The sequence below is a fragment of the Spermophilus citellus genome (assembly GCF_964194105.1).
Source record: "Spermophilus citellus genome assembly, chromosome: 8".
Lineage (NCBI taxonomy): Eukaryota > Metazoa > Chordata > Mammalia > Rodentia > Sciuridae > Spermophilus > Spermophilus citellus.
This window is the reverse complement of record NC_138189.1, coordinates 69802603-69823286: the sequence shown is the minus strand read 5'-3', so window position 1 is coordinate 69823286 and position 20684 is coordinate 69802603. Positions and strand designations below refer to the sequence as shown.

The 20684-nt window shown below is 36.3% G+C and overlaps 1 protein-coding gene across 1 annotated transcript in view; it reads left to right on the top strand.

Moving 5' to 3' along the window:
* Positions 1–304: 304 nt before the first annotated feature.
* MAPK10 (mitogen-activated protein kinase 10) overlaps positions 305–20684 on the top strand; it is a 379461-nt gene continuing 359081 nt past the window's right edge. Inside the window, exons 1-2 of the mRNA XM_081304841.1 lie at positions 305–654; positions 5653–5767. The gene's annotated coding sequence lies outside the window, so the exon portion shown is untranslated. The remainder of the gene's footprint in view (positions 655–5652; positions 5768–20684) is intronic.

The window sequence follows — 20684 nt, the reverse complement described above, 5'->3', positions numbered from 1 at the left end:
TGTGCTCTGCAGACTGGCTCCCCGAGTAGTCGCTGATATGGGTGTCTGTGAACCCTACTTCTTTACATTTTGCCTGCTCCTCATTTCGCCAGAAAACACAGAAGCTGTAGCTGCGCATAGACTTTTTCCTTTTTCTTTTTCCCCCTCTCACCCCTCCCTAGACCTCTCTGGGCTTTGACGTCATGTGTGCTCCTTTCAGTTGCCATAGCAACCCCATTCCCCAAGCCCTCTGTCCGTCTCCTCTGGTAGGTTCCACAATGGTACAGGCAGCATCACGCTGCACAATGGTTTCCAGGCAGTGAAAGAGGGTGATTCAGCAAGCCGCTCTCCTTCTTCTTTTTTTAAATCCTCCCCTTTTCTTTTTATTTTTATGGGGGTTGGTGGTGCATGTTATATGCTTACCTTTTTCTTTTCCGTTTTCATTTTTACAAATTTCTTTTTTTCTCCTCACCCCTCAATTCCTAGGGGCTTGAGTGAGTTTAAGATTGGGTCTTCTTGGAAATCACCTGTCTATCATTAATTTTAAATAATCTCTCCACCTCCAAAAATTATCTTCCTCATTACAGTTTGGAATGTGGTCAATGAAAACCAAGTAGGGAGGATTTCTGGGGCAGACACTGCTGGATCAGGATCGTAGTTCTCAGACACGGAATGGTAGGTGGCTCTGGGTTCTAACCTGTTTTTGGAGGGTGGGGTGATGTCTATTCATTGCTTCTGGTGGAGTGGGAAAGGGAGCATGGGAAAGTGGAGAGAGGTGGTGTGGAAAGCAGGTTAATCAAGCGAGCTACCTCTGAAGCCACCAGCTTTTCTCTCTGGGCAGAACATTTCTTCCAAGACTTAGGCATGTTGAAAATCTTTCTGTTTGGAGTAAAGGGTGACAAACTGTGGGAAGGAAGCTTATTATTGTGACCAAGGATTTTTAGATCAATGCAGAGTTATAGAAGGGAAGAGAGAAACATACACATATTGGTGATGGTGGTGGGGGCAGCTGTGCTTGATAGAAGTGCTGACCTCAGTTCTCCATCTGTGAAATACTATGGGTCCCACAAAACATTTAAAAATAATGTCCCTTATTATGCATTTGTGTTTACTTCTTGACAGGTATACCTTAAATATGTTGGGACATTTTTATAGTTTAGTAAGGAATGGTGTGTGTGTGTGTGTGTGTGTATAAACTAATGTAAAACTAATGACATTCCTCTTATAGAGAGACCCTGGGCTAAATTTGGACAGGTGAAGGAACATAGAACAGGAGTCAGGTTAGAAATAAGAAGAAACATTGGCACTGCAGTCACATAGGTAAGGGGTCCCTTTAAGAAAGTGATCTCCTAGTCACAGCAGGAGCATATATTTTTTTTTAATGGCAAGGTTCCCAGTTATTCTATGCTGGGATACTGTGTCCCCTAGAAATGTCAGAGCTTTTTCAGTGGGAAAAAAAGATGTATCATTAGAAAAGAGCATTGCAATATATTTATCAGAACTTATGTATCTGTGCTTTCAACAAAATAAATATGGTTTAATTGAAAATCTTCAAGCAAGTCAGGTTATAGATAATCTAAGAAAATTAAATGTGTGTACATATGTATATAAATTATATATATGTACATGTATATGTATACACACACATTTTTTTTTCTCGTCCTATATTTAAATCTAGAGATTGAGTCTCTGCTTTTACTTCCTTAAACAGACAACTTCCAAGGGTACAGCAATTTAGCTACAGAAAGAGCCTGACTTATCCCATGGCAGCGGCTCTGAAGCAATCACAAGGTTGTTTACATGAGCTGCCTTTGCTGCAGAGCCTGACAGTGTCGTGCAGCAGTCTTGCCTGTTTCTCGTGTGTTGATGATAACTTTCATGAACAAACTGGAAGGAAGCAGGCTAAGTCATATGGGACAGGCCACAGTTGAGACTGAAAAAAAAAATGGGTGTATGTGCACCAGGCACTGCCTGCCCAAGGTCCAGTTTCTCCCTCTATCCCTAATCTGCTACTTGTCAGACCTTGGAAGATCTCCCAGAATGCTGATCAACATATTTAAAATGGTTGCAGTAAGGACCTTCTCCCTCAGAGAGGCTTCTGTAAGTGTTCTACCTTACATGGGCGTATATGTATATCAATACAGATAGTGTGCTCATGACTGAGCTTACAAAGCTTCCAACTCCACTCTGGAACCATTGGATTTGGGGGGCTGGGTAATTTGGATGAAGCAGTTCTGCTCTCTCTGATATGTATTTCCTTCTCTGTCTTGACCTTACCCTTAAAATTGACTTAAAGTATTGGATTAGCTTATTTCACCACGTGGAGCAAACTCTGTTTTCTCTCCCCCACAATGGGACTAGAAAATGAGATGACAAAGGTGGTATGACCTTAAATATTAAAGACTCTTCATGCTTCATCATTTGCATATCATTCCTTCTCGCTGTTGTAAAGTCTCTTTAATTTGTAAGGCTCCTGTTCTTACCAAATCTCGGCAGTTTTGTTAAAAAGATTCTTGGTGATGAGGCAGTAAGAAATTATATGTAGAGTGGAAAAATCAGCTGCCTACAGCTTCCTGCTTGCTTGCCCCAGAACAGCATCTGCTGCCGGGAGGAGTGTGTTTGCCATGCTGGAAGGGGATGTTTATGAACAGATCCCAGAGGGACTGAGTGTTTTGCTGTCATTGTCTGGTACGTCTGCAGCTACTAGTATTTAATGGTTAGGCATGTCGTCAATATTTTTCAAGGTTAAAATGAACTGAGCGTTGATCGTGGATGCTATAAAATATAAATATTTTAAATTTACAGGAAAATTAATTTATTATTAGTGTATCCTGTAGAAATAAAACAAGCACAAGGAATTTGTCTAACCTAAGTAACCTGAAAAAGCATTCCATGTTTAAAAGCGCATATTTATTTTTAAAGTTTCATTATGGCTTCATGTGAATGAATCTGTTTCTTTGGATGTAAGCTTAGCTACAAAGTCTTTTTATACTGATGATAAAAGATAATGAAAAATTGGGATTTTTCTTGTTTTTAAACATAGGGATAGGTATTCTTTCTTGTTGTTCTAGCTTTGACCTTAGGTCACATAGTAGCTAAAGGACTTGGAGTGGAATTGGTATGTTCGAATAGAATGATGGCTTGGTTATTTATCAGAAAAGCAAGAGAGACTTCCTTCAATTAGTATAAGTAAACAAATCGACACTTTAATTTCATCTTTCTTCATGGCCCCTTCTATTTCATCTTGCAGTCTCTTTTAAGCTTTGGCTTGGACGTTGCAATGGTCATGCAAAAGAGGCACAAAAGTGTCCAGTAATGACGAGAATGGAGTCCAGTGCTCTATTTGCTGCAGGCTTGCTGAGAACCTCCTTTCTTCCCCCTCGTGCATTGATTATTGCACCTCCTTCTGAGCACCAAGGACTTGTGGAGAAAGTTGGGCCTATAGACTACTGGGAGAGATGCTTATTGGCAAAGAACAGAATCCATTTGTTTCTTTAGCATATTAAATATATTTATTGCATTACATAAGTCTGAGATGAGACACTGCTGCTGATTCAGATAAAAAAAATCATGCTGCATATTGATTGTTTGAAAGCAAATGTAATTTAGAATTGGAGTCTGTGTTTTCAGAAATTCACCTATGTAATGCATGTTTTCTCAGGGAAGTCATAGATTTTGACAGAGATTTTTCAGTTTGAGTACATTTTACTCTGATGAGCAAAGAAGGGGAAAGCAAAAAATATCTTTTGGGGACTAAATTTTTCATGCACTAAAAGGAGACAATCTTTATGTCTTATTGTGAATATAGATAAGCAGAAACATCAAGTAATATTGACAACCTCTACATAGAAAGAAACAGGTTTGGAAGTAGTACTCAAACATACTTATTTTTGGTGAAGGATTTTCTAGCTTAATTGGCATTTTGGATACTTAAGTCTAACCTAAGTATGGCCTTTTTCAGCATTCTTATCCCTAGTTACTAACAGTGGAAAACCCATAGGTTTAAGGAAATAATACTTATAGGAATGGAAATCCAAGTTTTGAGTAGAAAAAGAAATGACTGAAGGCTCCTTTGGAAGCATTCCTGACTATAGCTGCTTTAAAATTAAAACCCTGTGCAGTGTGCCGGGTTAAGGCCAAGCTCCCTGGTAGGGTGACCAGGCATTTGCAGAGTAGACTCCATAGTAATAAATGGGGTTTCTTTTTTTCCTCTCCCTCTTCTATTTCTCCTTTCTCTTTCTTTTCTCCTCTTCCTCCTTCTTGTTATCCTTTCTTCCTCCTCCTTCTTTTGGGCTATAGGGGAAAAAAAATGAAAACAAAGCCCCAAACATCGGTGAATTGAAAGTACTAGAAATTCATCTTAGTGGCTTATCCTCATAGAAATAAAACTAACTCCCTGTTTATGGATGTTAACCTGATATGCCTCCTGACAGTGGGTTTCTTATAGTAAATATCTTCACCTTATATATTGGAAATAGGATTTTAAACCACTGTAAACGAGGTCTGCTTATTTGGCAGTGTGCATTGAGTGTCTGTAGGAACTTCTGTCATGGCACTTATCACACAATTCAGCAATTGCCTCTTCCTGTATTAGCTGTATTATCTGTATTTTCTACTGATTTATAATCTATGTCACGGAATGATTTTGTCTGGTACATAGTAGGGACATAATAAATATTTATTGAATGAATATCTTCCATGCACAGAATTCTACTAAGTGTTATGGGAGGAAGAAAGTTTCCATAATCTGGTGCTTACAGATGTTTGGGGAGATGAGGATTTTGATTAAGGACCTTATAAGTGGGTTAACAAGAAGTGTAATAAGAATTTAGAGGAGAAAGAAATTCAACTTCTCTGAAATGGTGATAGGTGACAATGGGGGCCACATTAAGACATTGGGGAGGGTTGAGAGGGTGGTTGTATGGGAAGTATTCCTAGGAGTAGTTGTAAGTACCTGGCAAAGAAAGATACTCTTATTTGGGGCAGAGTTTATGTTGGGTGTGGTGACCATACTCTCCAAACCAGAAATCAAAACTTATGGCTTAACAATTGGTAGAATATTGAAAACTGGCACAGTTCAGGAGCATTTGGTCCAATTTAATGTGGGGAGTAACAGGTACTAAGGTCAAATAGCAGGTTTGTTGCTGAATCAGATAATGGAAGAACATTAATACAAGTGTCTTTCTAGCTTTCAAAAAATTTCAGGCTACTTTTACTCTATTTAACATACTTCAGAGGTTTTCAATACTTTCCTCCTTTTATTGGTAACTATGTAATCCATTGTTCCAAGGAAATCTTATCTGAAAATCAAAATATGTAAATATATGTAACCTGGTATCCATCGTAGTCGAGGCTCAATTGATGCTTTTTATTATAAAACTAAGTTCGTGATCATAAAACCAAGTTTCATATTGACCCAAATGACAATTATTAATTGGATGATTGTTAAGATATTAAAATATCTAACTGATCTGATATTTATAATGTCAGTGTTCTTGTGCTTGCAACAACTTCTGAACACTACCTTGAGATGTTTTATTTCCTCCTCGTGCACCTTGCCACCTGAAAATTATTCTTATTATCTTTGATGTTATTCTTTGGTTTTTAAGTGCAGATAAAATTTCCTTTTAAGTCTTAAAATCAAACTCACCTGTTTTTTGGCTTTGATTTTAGGCTAGCGTGAGAAATATCAACAGCAGGACCATCTCAGATCTTGGTTATGGCAACTCATGCAGGAAGCTGTTGAATTAGACCCATTTCCTATAGATGAGAAACCATATAAGCAGTGGTAAGTTGGAAATTTAAAAATGTTCTTTAACAGGACATCTAAGATCTGCATAACCCATTTACATATCACGCCTGGTTTAGCATATAGATCCAAGGAAATACTGCTCCAAACAATGCTATCTAAAGTGGAAATCTACAGGATAGAATGTTGAATTGATAGTGTGGTACTACTGATACCACATATAGTAGTATAAAATCTTGACCTTATGATACTACCATCAGGGACCATACCAGCTTACGTAAGATGTCCACAATTAACAATTTTATATGGCAGGAACATATGAGTTGGAAAACATTATTTTAAAGTGGCTTTTCTTATTTGTACCATAATACTGTATTTTATTGATTAAACAAAATCCTTTTATAGAAAAATTGGTTCTGATAAATTGTAAGGCTCAATTCCTTTTATAAACATCCCCTACCATTTAAATCTTCAGAAAAAAAGGAAAAGAAATCACATCACAGTTTTATAAGATACAATTTATGGTCATTTTAGCCCGCTATCCTCTTGCCTGAAAAAAAGAATATCAAAAATAGATCCATTTGCTCTGCCTACTTGGACTAATTTTTAAAAAGCTTATTATTTTATAAAAATATTAGCACACACAGGCAGAATACATTTTTAAATCAAATTCTTGATGCTTCCTAGTCACCAAAGTCAATAATCAATACACTCAAGCAGAGATGAATGAGTTATAATCTGTCAAATACCATCTTTGAGAAATAAACTATGACAGTGGTGCTTGTAAGGTTCCAAAAGAAGCTGTTTTGAACTAGTGATCAATATTTCTCTTTCATTTGCCTAGTGGCTTATATAACTCTACATGGGCAGGCTGTCCTATGACTTAATACATAAGATCTAGCTGCAGAAATCTGATGAAATCAACCCTATTGTTGTTTCACATCAATTCACATAACTTTTACAGTCTGCCTACATATTGTTTGAGAAAGCTTATCTGATAGTCATTTTGCTATACTTAATCAAAATGTATCAATGAGTACTTGTTAGAAGAAGAAATCATATAATAATCAATATTTTTTTGACCTAAAATAAGGGCAGTATTATATGGTTAAACTTAAAATGTTGAATTATGTGTAATTCCCAATGATGTAGAAAGTATATATTGCCCACATTCTAAACATTTTTTAATTAAGGAAATAGTTATTTAATTTGTGACGTATTTATCATGCTTAGATTTGGTAATAGATGAAAGTCTCTGCTTTAATAGAGTTTTCAGTCTAAAGAGTGCCATGCATATAATAAAATGTACTTTTAGTGAGGCAGATATAAAGAGTGTGGTATTTACCCAGTGCTGCTACATTGGTAGACATAGGAAGTACAGTGGAGGAAAATCTAGCATGGATGTGGTTGGAATTAGTCAAGGAAGGCTTTCCAGAGGAAGTGACATTTTAGTTGAATGTTAAGTGCAGTAAGAGGTTAGCCTGAGGAAGGGTGGGATCATTGCATGGTGGGTACATTTTTCAATAGACTGGAAACTTGAATGAGCATGATTGTGTGGAGGCACTAGGTACCAGAACATAAATGGTAGTGGCAGAGATGTAATGAAGAGGGATATAGGAGATATCATGAAAGATCTTTTAGACAAAGGTAAGGAGTTTGGATTTTATCCCTAAGAGCTTTTTAAAGATTTTAAGTAGGAGAATGATATGATCAGTTTATTTTTTAATTGTGAAATATACACATAGAAAAATATATTAAACAAATATGGGTTAAAGAATAATTATAACCCACATTTTATGTACTACTCATACTATGGAATAGACTCCCAATAAACCCCTGGATGCCACTTTCCAATCACATATTTTTCCTTCCCCACCAAAGAAAACCACCCATGACTGTACTGCCTTGTGTTATATTCATTTCCTGCTTTTATTTGTAGGCTTCCCATCCACAATGTGTGTATGTCTCCACTATGCATCTTAGTTTCCTTATGCTTCAACTCCATTTTATTTGTAATCAGTGTATGTATATATATATTATTAATGCACAGAATATTAATAAATATGACTATAAATATATTAATACACAGTGTGTATGTATACATTAATATATATTATTAATCACTTGATAATTGTGCTTAACATTGTGAAATTCTCCCATGTTCATTCATGAAGCTTATTCATGCAAACTGCTGCTTAGTAGTCTACTCTAATATACCAAGAGTTTACTTACTGGTTCTACTATTGTGAACATTTGAATTGTTTCTTTATTACTCATACTAGTATAAAATATATAATATCACTTTTTATGTTTACACACATATTATTGTTCATAGATTCCCTCACACACAGTACTCCTCGAGGCTAAATACCAAGAGAAGGAATTACTAAGTTTTGGGGTATGTACACCATTAATTTTACTAAATAATTCCAAAATACTTTTTCCAGTTGGTTACACTCTCAGAAGTGGTATAGGAGAAACTCTACATCCCCGCCAACACTTGATTTACAAGTTCTTAAGCTTTTCTAATCAGGTGGATACATAATTACACTCATTGAAGTATTCATTTGCATTTTTCTGATTGCTAATGAAGAGCATCTTTTCATTTTTTATTGGCCATTTGATCTCCCTCTTTTGTGAAGTGCCTACTGAAATCTTAGTTCTGAGATTTGTTTTTCAAAATAATAAATAACATTTTTGGTGTTCTTACTGTGTAATAGGCACTGTGCTAAGCACTTTAAAAACATTTAATCTTCCATCATCTCTATGTTTTACAGATGAAGGAACTCAGGTTTTGAGAGGCTAAATAAATGCTGACATGTACACAGTTAAGAAACAGTGGACTTAGCATTCAGCTCTAGGCTAGATCTTTCTGATGGCAGTGTTCTTTAGTTTTGTGGAGTGCTTGGAAGAGGATTACATTGGAGCCAGAGAGAACAATACAGGTGCAAGAATTTTTGGAAAATAGTAAGGGCATAAACCAAAGAATTGTTAGTAGGGCATATGTGCCACACAACTAGACTTGGTAATGAATGTGGTGGATAAAGAAGAGGGAGGATTTAAAAGGTCTCAAGTTTTGACACCCATTGGTGTAGCAGATTCAATTTTAGTTGTACAATGTATGCTTATAGTCTGGGCATTATGGTAGATTTTAAGAACTATAATTAAATAAGAGATGATTTTAGTTTACAGGATCATCAATTTTAGGATTTAAAGAGACCACAGTGTTTATTTGGGTCAAATGTGCTTTTTAAAGATGTGATATGAGCGGCTAAATAAGTGTAAGTGGCTTGTTCAGGATCACGTGCTACTAAGTGTCAGGCTAAGAATAGACACGAGGGCTGGAGAAAAAAGTGAAGAAATAACAGCCACTTGACTTTTAAATTAGTAAGTGAAAATATAGTCAACCTATTTTATTTCCTAAATGTTTCTCAGGTCAATCTCCTTTGATCCTTATTGTATTATCTATCATTGCCATGATTTAGGCTCTAATCATCATCGCCAGCAGGTTTATTTAAGTGGCCTGACATGATATCTTCTCCAATTCTACCAATGAAGTCACAGATTTTTAAATTTGATCTGAGGTTACCATCCAATTTCCCAGCTTAAAGTTTCTTTGATATGCTTTATCCCTTTATGTAATAATTCACCTTCTCCTTAAAATATACCATATTCCTGTCCACCCCCATTTTAGAGACTAATGCCCTCTTAAATTGCCTGAGGACATCAATATGCCTTCGTTTCATCACATACACACTCAGGCATTTCTTCCCTCTGATATTTGCTTCATAGTGTCTATTCTACCTATATTCACTCCGTCTATCCTTATAGATATCCCCCAACTTATGATGCTTTGACTAATGATTTTTTGATTGTGCAGTGGTTCAAAAGTGGAACTAGGAACTGGTTCAGTAGGACCTATATATTCAGTAAGGACTATATATCAAATTTTGAATTTTGATTTTTTTCCCCTAGTGATATATGCTGTATGGATGTTCTTTTGTGATATTAGGCAGTAGCAGTGAGCTGTCAGTCAAATGAGACATGCAACACTTTATTATAAAATAGGCTTTGTGGTGGATGATTTTGCCTGACTGTGAGCTAGTGTAAGTGTTCTGAGCATATTTAAGGTAGGCTAGCTGAACTATAATGTTTGGTAGTTTAGGTACACCAAGTGAATTACTGACTTAGGATATTTTCAATTTCTGATAGATTTGAGTGGGGACATAACTCCATAGTAAACTGAGAAGCATCTGTACTTAGACCTTGTTATCCTTTGAGACATTTGCCACTCTAAAATGATCTATGGACCAGCAGCATGGGCCTCTCCTGGGCTTAATAGAAACAGAGCATCTCAGATTCTTCGGAGACTCACTGATTCAGAATATGCATTTTAACAAGGCTCTTAGGTTTTTATGCACATTATAGTTTGAGAGTTACTGCATAAACTTGCTTTAGATTGCATGAGATGGCTTCTCCTGAAAATCTTTCCTGATTCCTTCCATATAGCATTTCTTTTCAGGGCTCTCAGTCACCTGTGCATATCTACTCACAGAGTTACCACAATGGCGTATTATCTGCTTATGCATCTGCCTTGTCACTCCATTTTAGCCAGGGAGTAATTTGAGCCAGATTGATTAACCTTTTGATTTCCCCTCACATAGCACAGTGCCTCATACTCTGTACTTGGAAGGCACTGCATAAATATTTGCTGAATGACAGCTTGATGAAAGAAGGAAGAATGAGATAGAGAAAGATATACAGAATGACAGAAACAGAGACAGGACAAAGGTGGACTCAGGAGGAAAAAAAACACAGGAGACTTTCATAGAGAAATACTTAGATTATATAAAGGCACTAAAAATTGTACCTCTGGACAGAGTCTGAAAACCTATTATTTAAATAGGTTAGGTTAAAAAGCCAAATGTTTTCTCTGATATATGGATGGTAATTCACAATAAAGGGTGGGGGGATAATAATTGTATTTTGGACTAAACAGAGGGGAATAAAGGGAGGGGAGGAGGCATGGGGGTATTATTACCCTATGTGAATATATGATTACATGACCTGTGTAACTCTTTTTTTAATATTTTTTATTGTTGGTTGTTCAAAACATTACATAGTTCTTGATATATCATATTTCACAGTTTGATTCAAGTGGGTTATGGACTCCCATTTTTACCCTGTATACAGATTGCAGAATCACATTGGTTACACATCCACTGATTTACATATTGCCATACTAGTGTCTGTTGTATTCTGCTGCCTTTCCTATCCTCTACTATCCCCCCTCCCCTCCCTTCTCCTTCCCTCCCCTCTTCTCTCTCTACCCCATCTACTGTAATTCATTTCTCCCCCTTGTATTATTTTTCCCTTTCCCCTCACTTCCTCTTGTATGTAATTTTGTATAACAATGAGGGTCACCTTCCATTTCCATGCAATTTCCCTTTTCTCTCCCTTTCCCTCCCACCTCTCATCCCTGTTTAATGTTAATCTTCTTCTCATGCTCTTCCTCCCTACTCTGTTCTTACTCTCCTTATATCAAAGAAGACATTTGGCAATTGTTTTTTAGGGATTGGCTAGCTTCACTTAGCATAATCTGCTCTAATGCCATCCATTTCCCTGCAAAGTCTATGATTTTGTCATTTTTTAATGCAGAGTAATATTCCATTGTGTATAAATGCCACATTTTTTTTTAATCCATTCGTCTATTGAAGGGCATCTAGGTTGGTTCCACAGTCTTGCTATTGTGAATTGTGCTGCTATGAACATCCATGTAGCAGTATCCCTGTAGTATGCTCTTTTTAGGTCTTTAGGGAATAGACTGAGAAGGGGAATAGCTGGGTCAAATGGTAGTTCCATTCCCAGCTTTCCAAGAAATCTCCATACTGCTTTCCAAATTGGCTGCACCAATTTGCAGTCCCACCAGCAGTGTACAAGTGTACCCTTTTCCCCACATCCTCGCCAGCACTTGTTGTTTGACTTCATAATGGCTGCCAATCTGACCTGTGTAACTCTATGTCATGTGCAACCTGACAAATATACTCCATTTATGTATTATGTGTCAAAATGCATTCTACTGTCATGTATAACTAATTAGAACAAATAAAACAATGAATAAAAAGAGAAAATAGGTTAGGTTAAAACTATATTGCTTGCCGAATATTTCAAAAGAAAACATTGCCTTAATTTCTTACTTCAAAGCTTTTTTTTTTTTTTTTTTTTGGTTATCATTGTTGAGTAGTTTTACCAAAATTTATTTTACTTTCTTAAACAAAGTATCCTGCTACTTTTTTTTTTTCAAAATGAAGTGGGTCCTAATGGTGGTGGAGAGGGTGGTAAGGACACAGGAAACATCTTGTGATGGATAGTCGAGAAAAATTATAGTGTATTGCTTAGCACAGAGAAATGAGGAGCAGGGAAGGAGAATGAGCAAGGAGCTGCCTTAAAATACGTTAAGGACTTTCCTGTGAGCCAGGTTAGGGGATGAGTGGTTGTTTTTAAGTTGCAAAGGGGACAGAATTAAGAGAACTGTGAGGAGTTAGTTGGTATAATATGTAGAACAACTTCTGGATTACTAAAATTGTAAGCCTGCAGGTATTTAACCATCTTCATGGTTAACCCAATTTGAGGAGCTTCTAAGAGATGATAGTGCTTTGTGTGGGAGATTGAACTAAATGATCTGTAGGGTTTAAGGATTTTAGGACTTATGAATCCATTGTTACTCAAAGAAACACAGGAAGAATGAGAGCTTTAATAGAGAAGAAAGTAGTGGCTGACCTTTATTGAGTGACTACCTCATGCCAAACACTATTGAAAGTGTTTTGCATGTGTTAATTCATTTAATCCTCCCAGCAATCCTACTGAACATTTGTGCTTTATCAATGGTGAAAATAAGGCACAGAAGATTTAGTAACTTGCTTCAGGTCATGTAGCAGTGTAGTAGAGCCCAAGGAGTCTACTTCGGAGTTTTTTTTTTTTTTTTTTTATTCCTGTGCTATAACGTTCTCAGCATTAAAGGTGAAAATTGGACCAGAATCAAACCTTAAGACATTGGTATGGTTTGAAATCCAGGTAAATGTGAGGACAAGAATTCCAAGGAACAGTGATGACATAAAGTAAAAGAGCTGTAAATTAGCATAACAAGTTTGTGGAACTAAATACCATACAAATGAGATGAATAAGAATATTTTGAAACTTGTCATTCTAGGATGCTGGTTCAGTATTGCTATTTAATAGCTGTAATAGTTGCTAAGATGGGAAATTAAATACTACTTGACCCTAGTAAAGCAGATATAAGTAGCCTTAAACTATTCAAGCATTTCTGAATATTTGTGTTCCTTCCCAATTCACATGTTGAATCCTAACCTGAAAGTGATGGTATTAGGAGTCCAGGACTTTGGGAAGTGATTAGGTCATGAGGCTGGAGCCCTTGTGATTGGAATAAGTGTCCTTATAAAAGAGACCCTAAAGAGATGACTAACTAGTCTCTTCCATCATGTGAGGACTCAGTGAGAGGTGCCATCTATGAGGCAGAGAGTTCATTGTCACTAAACACCAAATCTTGAACCACTCAGGCTCCAGAACTGTGAGAAATAGTTTTCTGTTGTTTTTAATCTACCTAGCATACACAATTTTTTTTAAAAAAATGGCAGCCCAAATAGTTTACTAATGTTAGTAATCTTTTTAAGACTTTTTTTTTCCTTCACTAATTGGTAGAACTGAAGGTATATCTCCTAGGATGATAGATTCTAAGCTGTGAGAGTTCAAAAGTAATTTAATCCCACATCAGTAAAACACATTGAGTGCTTTCTTGTAGAAGTTTGGGGTTTTCCTGGAGCTTATTCCAAGAGTGACTACCATAAGCAATCTTTTCAGGTTAGGACTTGTTGGAAAATTTAATCTATAGTATAACATCATTTAGTCCATGTAATAATTTGTTATTTATAATATATCTACCAGAAATTACATATACCAGATGTTTTAAAGTTTTCTATTTTTACTTTTGGGAGACCTAGGAGGTTTGTCAGTGCTTTATATTCTAAGAACTTCATTTAAGCTCCTTCATATCTGAATGTGGAATGTGGACAACTTTGGCAGTATTGCTTTTAGAAAATCACTTATAAATCTTAAAAATCAACATATTTCTGCTTTGGAGTTCTATATATTTACAATGTTAATCACCAAATTACCCTCTGCATACAACCAGTGTGCACAAATGTTTACTCACTGGTTTACTTCTGTGAGGGATTTTTCAACATTTGTCTTTAGAAAACATGATTTCTAAGCTATACTGGAATTTATCAACATGCCAGGTGAAACTATTGGCATCTCAATTACTTTAGATATGATATCAATACAACACATCTGCATGAAGATTAGCAGACATTTTCAGTAGACAGATAACTTTGGTTGAATCTTTGAAGAACGAATCAGACACCCTGTGAGTCTTAAAAAGAGCATTATAACAAGACAGATGAAAAGTCATTCTAGTCCTAGTTAGAGTGTGGTGAGTGCTATGAATAAAGGTTAGGTGGGTCAGAGGCTGGAGGTAGCAGATCTTTCTAGGTGAGTTACTGGAAGGGATTACAGATGCATGAACATATTTTTGGTAGTTAGTGTTGAAGATGGAAAGGTAATTTCTGGAAGAGGGAACAGAACTACAATGAGCAGAGTGCGTTTGGAACTCAGAGTTTAGGCTGTGTGACCTGTGCATGGAGGAGAAGGCTGTCTCCATATTGCTGGGAAAACTGATTAGGGCCAGACTGAGGGAGGCTTTGAATGACTCATGAAAGAATTGGAGTCTGTTTGTATAGACAATGAAGAGCGTCCGTTGTTTTCTGATCAGATTTAAGAAAATGATTCTGGCAGTAATGTTGAGGGTGGTTTAGAGAGGAGAGAGAATGCAGGCAGGGTGAGCAGTGAGAAAGAGGGGTAGTGAGAAGCCAGCTTAAAGAAAATCCACTACAAATGGATGCAGGGAGATCCACTAGAAAGAGAAGGCCTCCAGGTTTCAGATAATTTGGAGTAGGAATCTGTGACAGAGGCAGGTTTTCACTCGAGGGAAGGTCAACACTGGAGACTTTATGATTTTATTCTAGGCCCAACCACAGTCTTGTTAAGCAATTATGCAAAGGTCCTTGGGTTTGGGCTTCTTCCTATGTAAAATGTAGAAATGGATCACTTGCCTATTTGTGTCACAGGAGCCTGGGTAAGGATTAATGGGCCCTTTGACGGAAAGGTGCTTTATTAATCTAAACCATCAATAATAAAAATGAGAATGTTTGCCAGGTGCTTTTGTTCCTGCGTCAAAGGCTGCTGTGTAAATATGAAATACTGCCTGGAACTACTTTCATTGTTAATAATAGTAAAGTCATTACCACAAAATGCCTACACAGCAAACTTGCTCTCCAAAGCTGGAAGATGAAGCCGGGCACGGAAGTCCATTCCAGTTTGTTTCTTCTGAACCTGCCCCTATTGTAAACTTTTCCTGGTTAGTGAAGAAGTCATTTTAGGAGTGTTTGGATTTCATTGTATCCCCTTATTTCTTTCATTCTCTTCGGGCCAAGTATTCTATCACTACCAGGGATATCACCGTTTTGACTTCTAATGGAGGTGGAAATGAAAGTGGGACGACATTTGCCGTGCCCAGTACTTGCATTTCTGTTCTTGTCAACTTCAGCTAGCTCCATTAATTTAACCCATAGCCATTTGCTAAGGTGGCAAAGTGTGGAAACCCTGGGGTTAGATGGCTTAGGTTGAAATCCAAGTTCTATTACTTTACTGGTTAAGTCACACAACTTCTTAAACTTCAGTTCTCTCATCTGTAAATGCTATAAATAATGGATCATCGTGAGGATAATGAATGTAAAGCACAAACCAATAGATTCTCAGTAACTGCCAGGCTTTTTTTGTTTGTTTGTTTTATTTTGTGCCTTTTTTTTTGGGGGGGGATAATTTTTATTACCATTATCACCAATATGTTTCTTCTTTTTCTCAGAGTCTTTGGTCCTTTCTGTTCACTTAATATCATTTATCAGTGATTTGTGACCTCCCAAATGATCATCAGTATTTTGCTTAATTAGAATAATATTCTGAAGAATCCACAAAAATATTAAATTTTATTCATTTCCTCTTTAGGTATCCTTAGAGGACTTTCTTTTGCTTCAGTAAGTCAAGTACTTAATTCTGCTGTGAATATAAGGGATTCAATAACGTTGTCCTGACCATTAACAAGTTTTATTTCTCTTGACAAATTGCTGTCTTCCCCCACAATCATTCTATATAAAGAAAATTTGCTTGATAGAATTTGCTCTCTAGAATTCTAAAGATATCTTCTCATGTCATCTTAGATCCACCATAATCTGCTTGGAAAACACCCCAAGTCTTTAGTTTATAGAACTGAGGATCTGAGGGTGGTTGGGACTAAAATCAAACATGTGTTTGGCTCATTAAATCAAGGCTCAGTTTTCTAATTTGCACAAAGACTTCAAGGGTCTACTGGTTCCATTGAGCACCGTACCATTTGTTATTGATTAGTATTGATAAGTAATAATTGTAAATTCCCATAGATTTTGGCTAAATATACCATTGACAGATTCTTCTTTTTTTTTAATAGTTGCACAGAATGAATATTCAGTCACCATCTTTCTCTCTATTGTCTCTAACTTCTTTGGGTCAGATGAAGGGAAATGGAGGGAATGGACCTGTTTCCTATCAAAAGTTGTTGCATATCTGTTAATATTGAATTATATTCAAATTGTATAGGACAGATTGAAAATGACTATTGAAAATAGCTGCTACTAGAGGTGGGAAAATGATTGAGAAGTAATGATTGAGTAGCAAATCAGCATACATTAGCATTTAATCAGTTCCTTCTTTTATGATTGCCATGTTGAGTATTCTGTTAATCATGCTGCCTTAGAAATTGTTTAAATGAACATACCAGGAGGGAGTTTCCTTTTTGAAAATTGTGATCCTTTATCTGATATTAGTTCACAGAGATAGAAATTTAGCACTTCTGCTTTATTTATCTTTTAGTATGAAGTTCACGTACCTTAATCACATGCTAGATATATAATCTTGGCCAAGTTACTTTAATGCCTGGTTTCTTTTTTTTTTTTTTTTCATTTGTAAAACAGGAACAATAGAGTATCAGTTTTACAAGGTGGTTGTGAGAATTAATTGAAGAAAGAGATGTAAACTGATTAGTTAATGCCTGGCACAGAGAAAAACTTTAATACCATTTACTAAGTATTTTTATGCCCTTGAAGTAACATGATAGTGTCATAAGATTTTGGTACTGAAGTTAGACTGCTGTACTTGAGTCATTTACTGCTTGGGTAGTTTTGGATACTTGTGGCCTCTCTGAGCCTTTGTTTCAGTAAAATTGGGACAGTAGTAGTACCTACTTCATAGAGTTTATATAGGCAAGAAATGGAAAGCACTTAGCATGGAATTATCAGCTACCATTTTTTATAATCCTCATGACTATGTGACATATAATAGTTGTGATAGAAAATACTTACAGAGAAGTTACTTAGGGTCAGGAAATATCTGAAGTGTGTTACATAAATTATTTAATTCATTTCTCATAATAGTTCCTAATGAGGTCAGTGCCACTGTTTTACAGATGAATAAATAGAGGCATAGAGAGGCTAATCAACAAGTAAAGAGGCTCTACTGCCTCTTTACTTAGGTAAATAAAGAAAAAAAATTGCTGTATTATCTGGAGAATGAAATCTGACAGTTAGGCTAATGACTGAGGCTGTCACTGTGTCCTGCCCTCTTTCAGTCCATGACTATTCATATGTCCATAGAAACCTGAACATATAAAGATTAGTAGGTAGCATTGAAGAAGAAGAGAAGGTAAGGCAATGTCTTAAAAGGCACACCTGGAACCTCAAGGGGTATGTTGTAAGTGAAGCCTCAAGTTCTCTTTGTCCAAGACAAAATCTTATTTAGTTGGGGTTGAAGTGAGTTTTGGTCACTGCAGGATTCCACCAGAGGTCTTAGACAATTGTGCACTCACTTTGCTGTATACCCTTGATGTCCTTGGTGTTATTTTAGATGACTTCAGTGTTGCGCTGCAGTTCTGCTGTCCTACTTTGTGTGATAGGGGAGGCCTACTGCAGAATGTGGTACCCACGGGCTTTGGCTTTCAAATCCTCCTGGTCAAATTCAAATTCCCAGCTTGCTCATATTGCTAAAGTAATCAACACTTTTAAGACTTAGTTTCTTTACCTATAAAAATGGGCATGTAACACATATGTCATCATTTTTAGATAATTGAATGTACAACATTTTAACATAGTTCTTGCTAGAGCAGGGAATTAATTTGTTTGTCATTAGAAGACTAAAAACTGAAAAATATTGGTTTGCTTTGGATCATTACCAAGCAGTTTCATTATTGAAATAACAAAAGAAATTCAGCTGTTCTCATGGCAAATGCTCCAGGGGTACTTTTCAATATAATAAAATAAACTAATTTCATTTTCATCATCATTAGCATGTGTACTCCTGAATGACCCCTACCAGGATTGAAGAAAGCAAGCTGTGAAAATGGCATACAGGCCTGGGAAGTTCAAGAAAGAAATGGGTGTATAAAGTAGTAGTCTGCTGTTTCTTTATATAAGAGAGACCATGTATGTGAATGTGCTTTTTAATTTGTGCTTATTTGCAAGTCTATTATTTTTATAATTTCCATAGGAAATCTGTAAAGAAGAGCAATGTTGTATCAATTTAGTCAGGGAAGACAGGGAGCAGAGGAGGTCTTACATTGTATCTTGAGAAAAGTATCTAGACTGGATTGGAAGAAAATAGAATTTGAGCAAGTAGACAGCTAGAAAAAGGGAAATAGAAAACAAAATAACAGAAAAACATATATAATAAGGATAAGATGACCCATCTGACAGTGTTGGGATTTGATGTTTTTGGGCAAATCAGTGGTCTTGAGTGTCAGGTGGAGGATTTGAGTGATAATCAGTCAACCTCAACTCTGCTTGAATTCCAGGGAATCAGAGAGCAACATTTTCTTTCACTATTTGTGGATTGGTAGTGGCAGACTAATTGAATCTTCTCCTTCAGTCCTTTTATTCAGGCACTGATACAATAAGTGTTTGTCACAGATCCTTTTCTTAGGTTGCAAACTGGCTCTGGATTATCTGGTCATGTCTGGTGCAGATATCTACATTCTTGAGGCCCAGGTGGTCACCACTTTCCATTTTCCCATTTTCTCTCTGATGTGAGACAGCTCATTCTTCGTGATTCTCAAATGTTCTTCCAGACATCCACTCATATAAATGTGAGAAAGACCTTGAGCAATTTCTAAGACCATCTGGAATGACTCAGTTGTGAGGAGTACTTCTTGGGTGACCAAGTTGATTATCATCCTCCCATCACTAGTGCAGAAGACCATTTTTAACTTTAATCTATGGCAACGTTTCTAGCTGCATTAAAATGAACCAGTTGAGGATAAAGGTACTATGGGTATATATATCATCAGTTACCATGTTGATTCCAAGGACAGATTCGATTTTACTTATTAGTTTAGTAAATATTTATTGAGGATCTACTATATGTCAGGTCATGTTCTAGATGTGGGTATGTAGTCATGAACATAACAAAATAAAAAAAAATCATTCCTGACTTCATGGGGCTTATGGTTTGGTGGAAGAAGATGGATAATAAGGTGGATGGAAAAATAAAATATGTTATATAAAAGATGGAAGAAATGGTCAAGAAGAATATTAAAGCAGTAAAATGGAATAGGGGATATGGTGGAGGGTTATTATTTTACAGTAGAGTGACCTGGGAAGATCATTCTGTGGTGTCATTGAGCAAAGGCCTTATTTGATATAACTTCATAGTCTTGTGTTCACCCTTTCTGGATGATTCTATCTCCCCTAAAGATGTATACTTAGTAAAAGTAGAAACACTTCCAGGATAGGGTTGTACTCTATTCAGGAATTTCTGGTCACTGTAATTGCTTGATGGAATCACCTAACAGATTCTCAAGAATCACTTGTTGGAGAAAGTAGGATTGTTGAGCTTAAGGTTAAAACATAATTCTGCCAAAGACCATGTCTCAAACAACCAAGACCAACTTCTAGAGTTAGTCATAGTGGTTTAACTTTCCCCCAATACATTCACCATTAATTTAAAAGAAGCAATTTAAACTTTCAAATTATTTTTCTTATATAAAATTGATTCTGCCATTGCTTAGAAATTATCTGACATTAATTTATAGAAGCAATTTCATGTTCTAGTTGTTTTCTAAAGGTTATTGTATGGCATTTTCTAGTTCATCCATTTATTTAATCTTATATAAATTTCAACACAAATTACACTTGAAAATATTTTAATTCTAGTTTGAGATCCTTTGACAATTTTTTAATACAGGGACATATCTCTGACACTATATGGGTAATATAGCATATTATGCTTTGTGGGGAGGGAGGGAGGGAGGGAGAGGAGAGAGAGAGAGAGAGAGAGAGAGAGAGAGAGAGAGAGAGAGAGAGAGAGAGAGAAAGAGAGAGAGAAAGAGAGAGAGAGAAGAGAAGAGAAGAGAGAGAAGAGAAGAGAAGAGAAAAGAAGAGAAGAGAAGAGAAGAGAAATGAAGGAAGAAGAAAGAGGTCAGAGAACCGAAAATAAAAAACAAAAAGATAAACCCAAACCTACATTTTAGTCCATCTTTTCTATCATCAACAACATTATCTGGTTTTCTTTTATTATCTGACATACCAATGCAGGAGCATTATGAGCAGTTTTTAAATTTTAAAAGTAACTTCTCATAGAGTGCTTGTATATCAGTGTCTTGTACATGTTTCACATCAGTGACACTTTTCTTTAGCTTCTAAGACCTTTGTGATCTTTTAGTTTAAGTAGAATTCAGTCTGTGCATATAGTCTAGACTATGTAAATATAGTTTTCTAACAAGACTCAGAATCATTCTTGA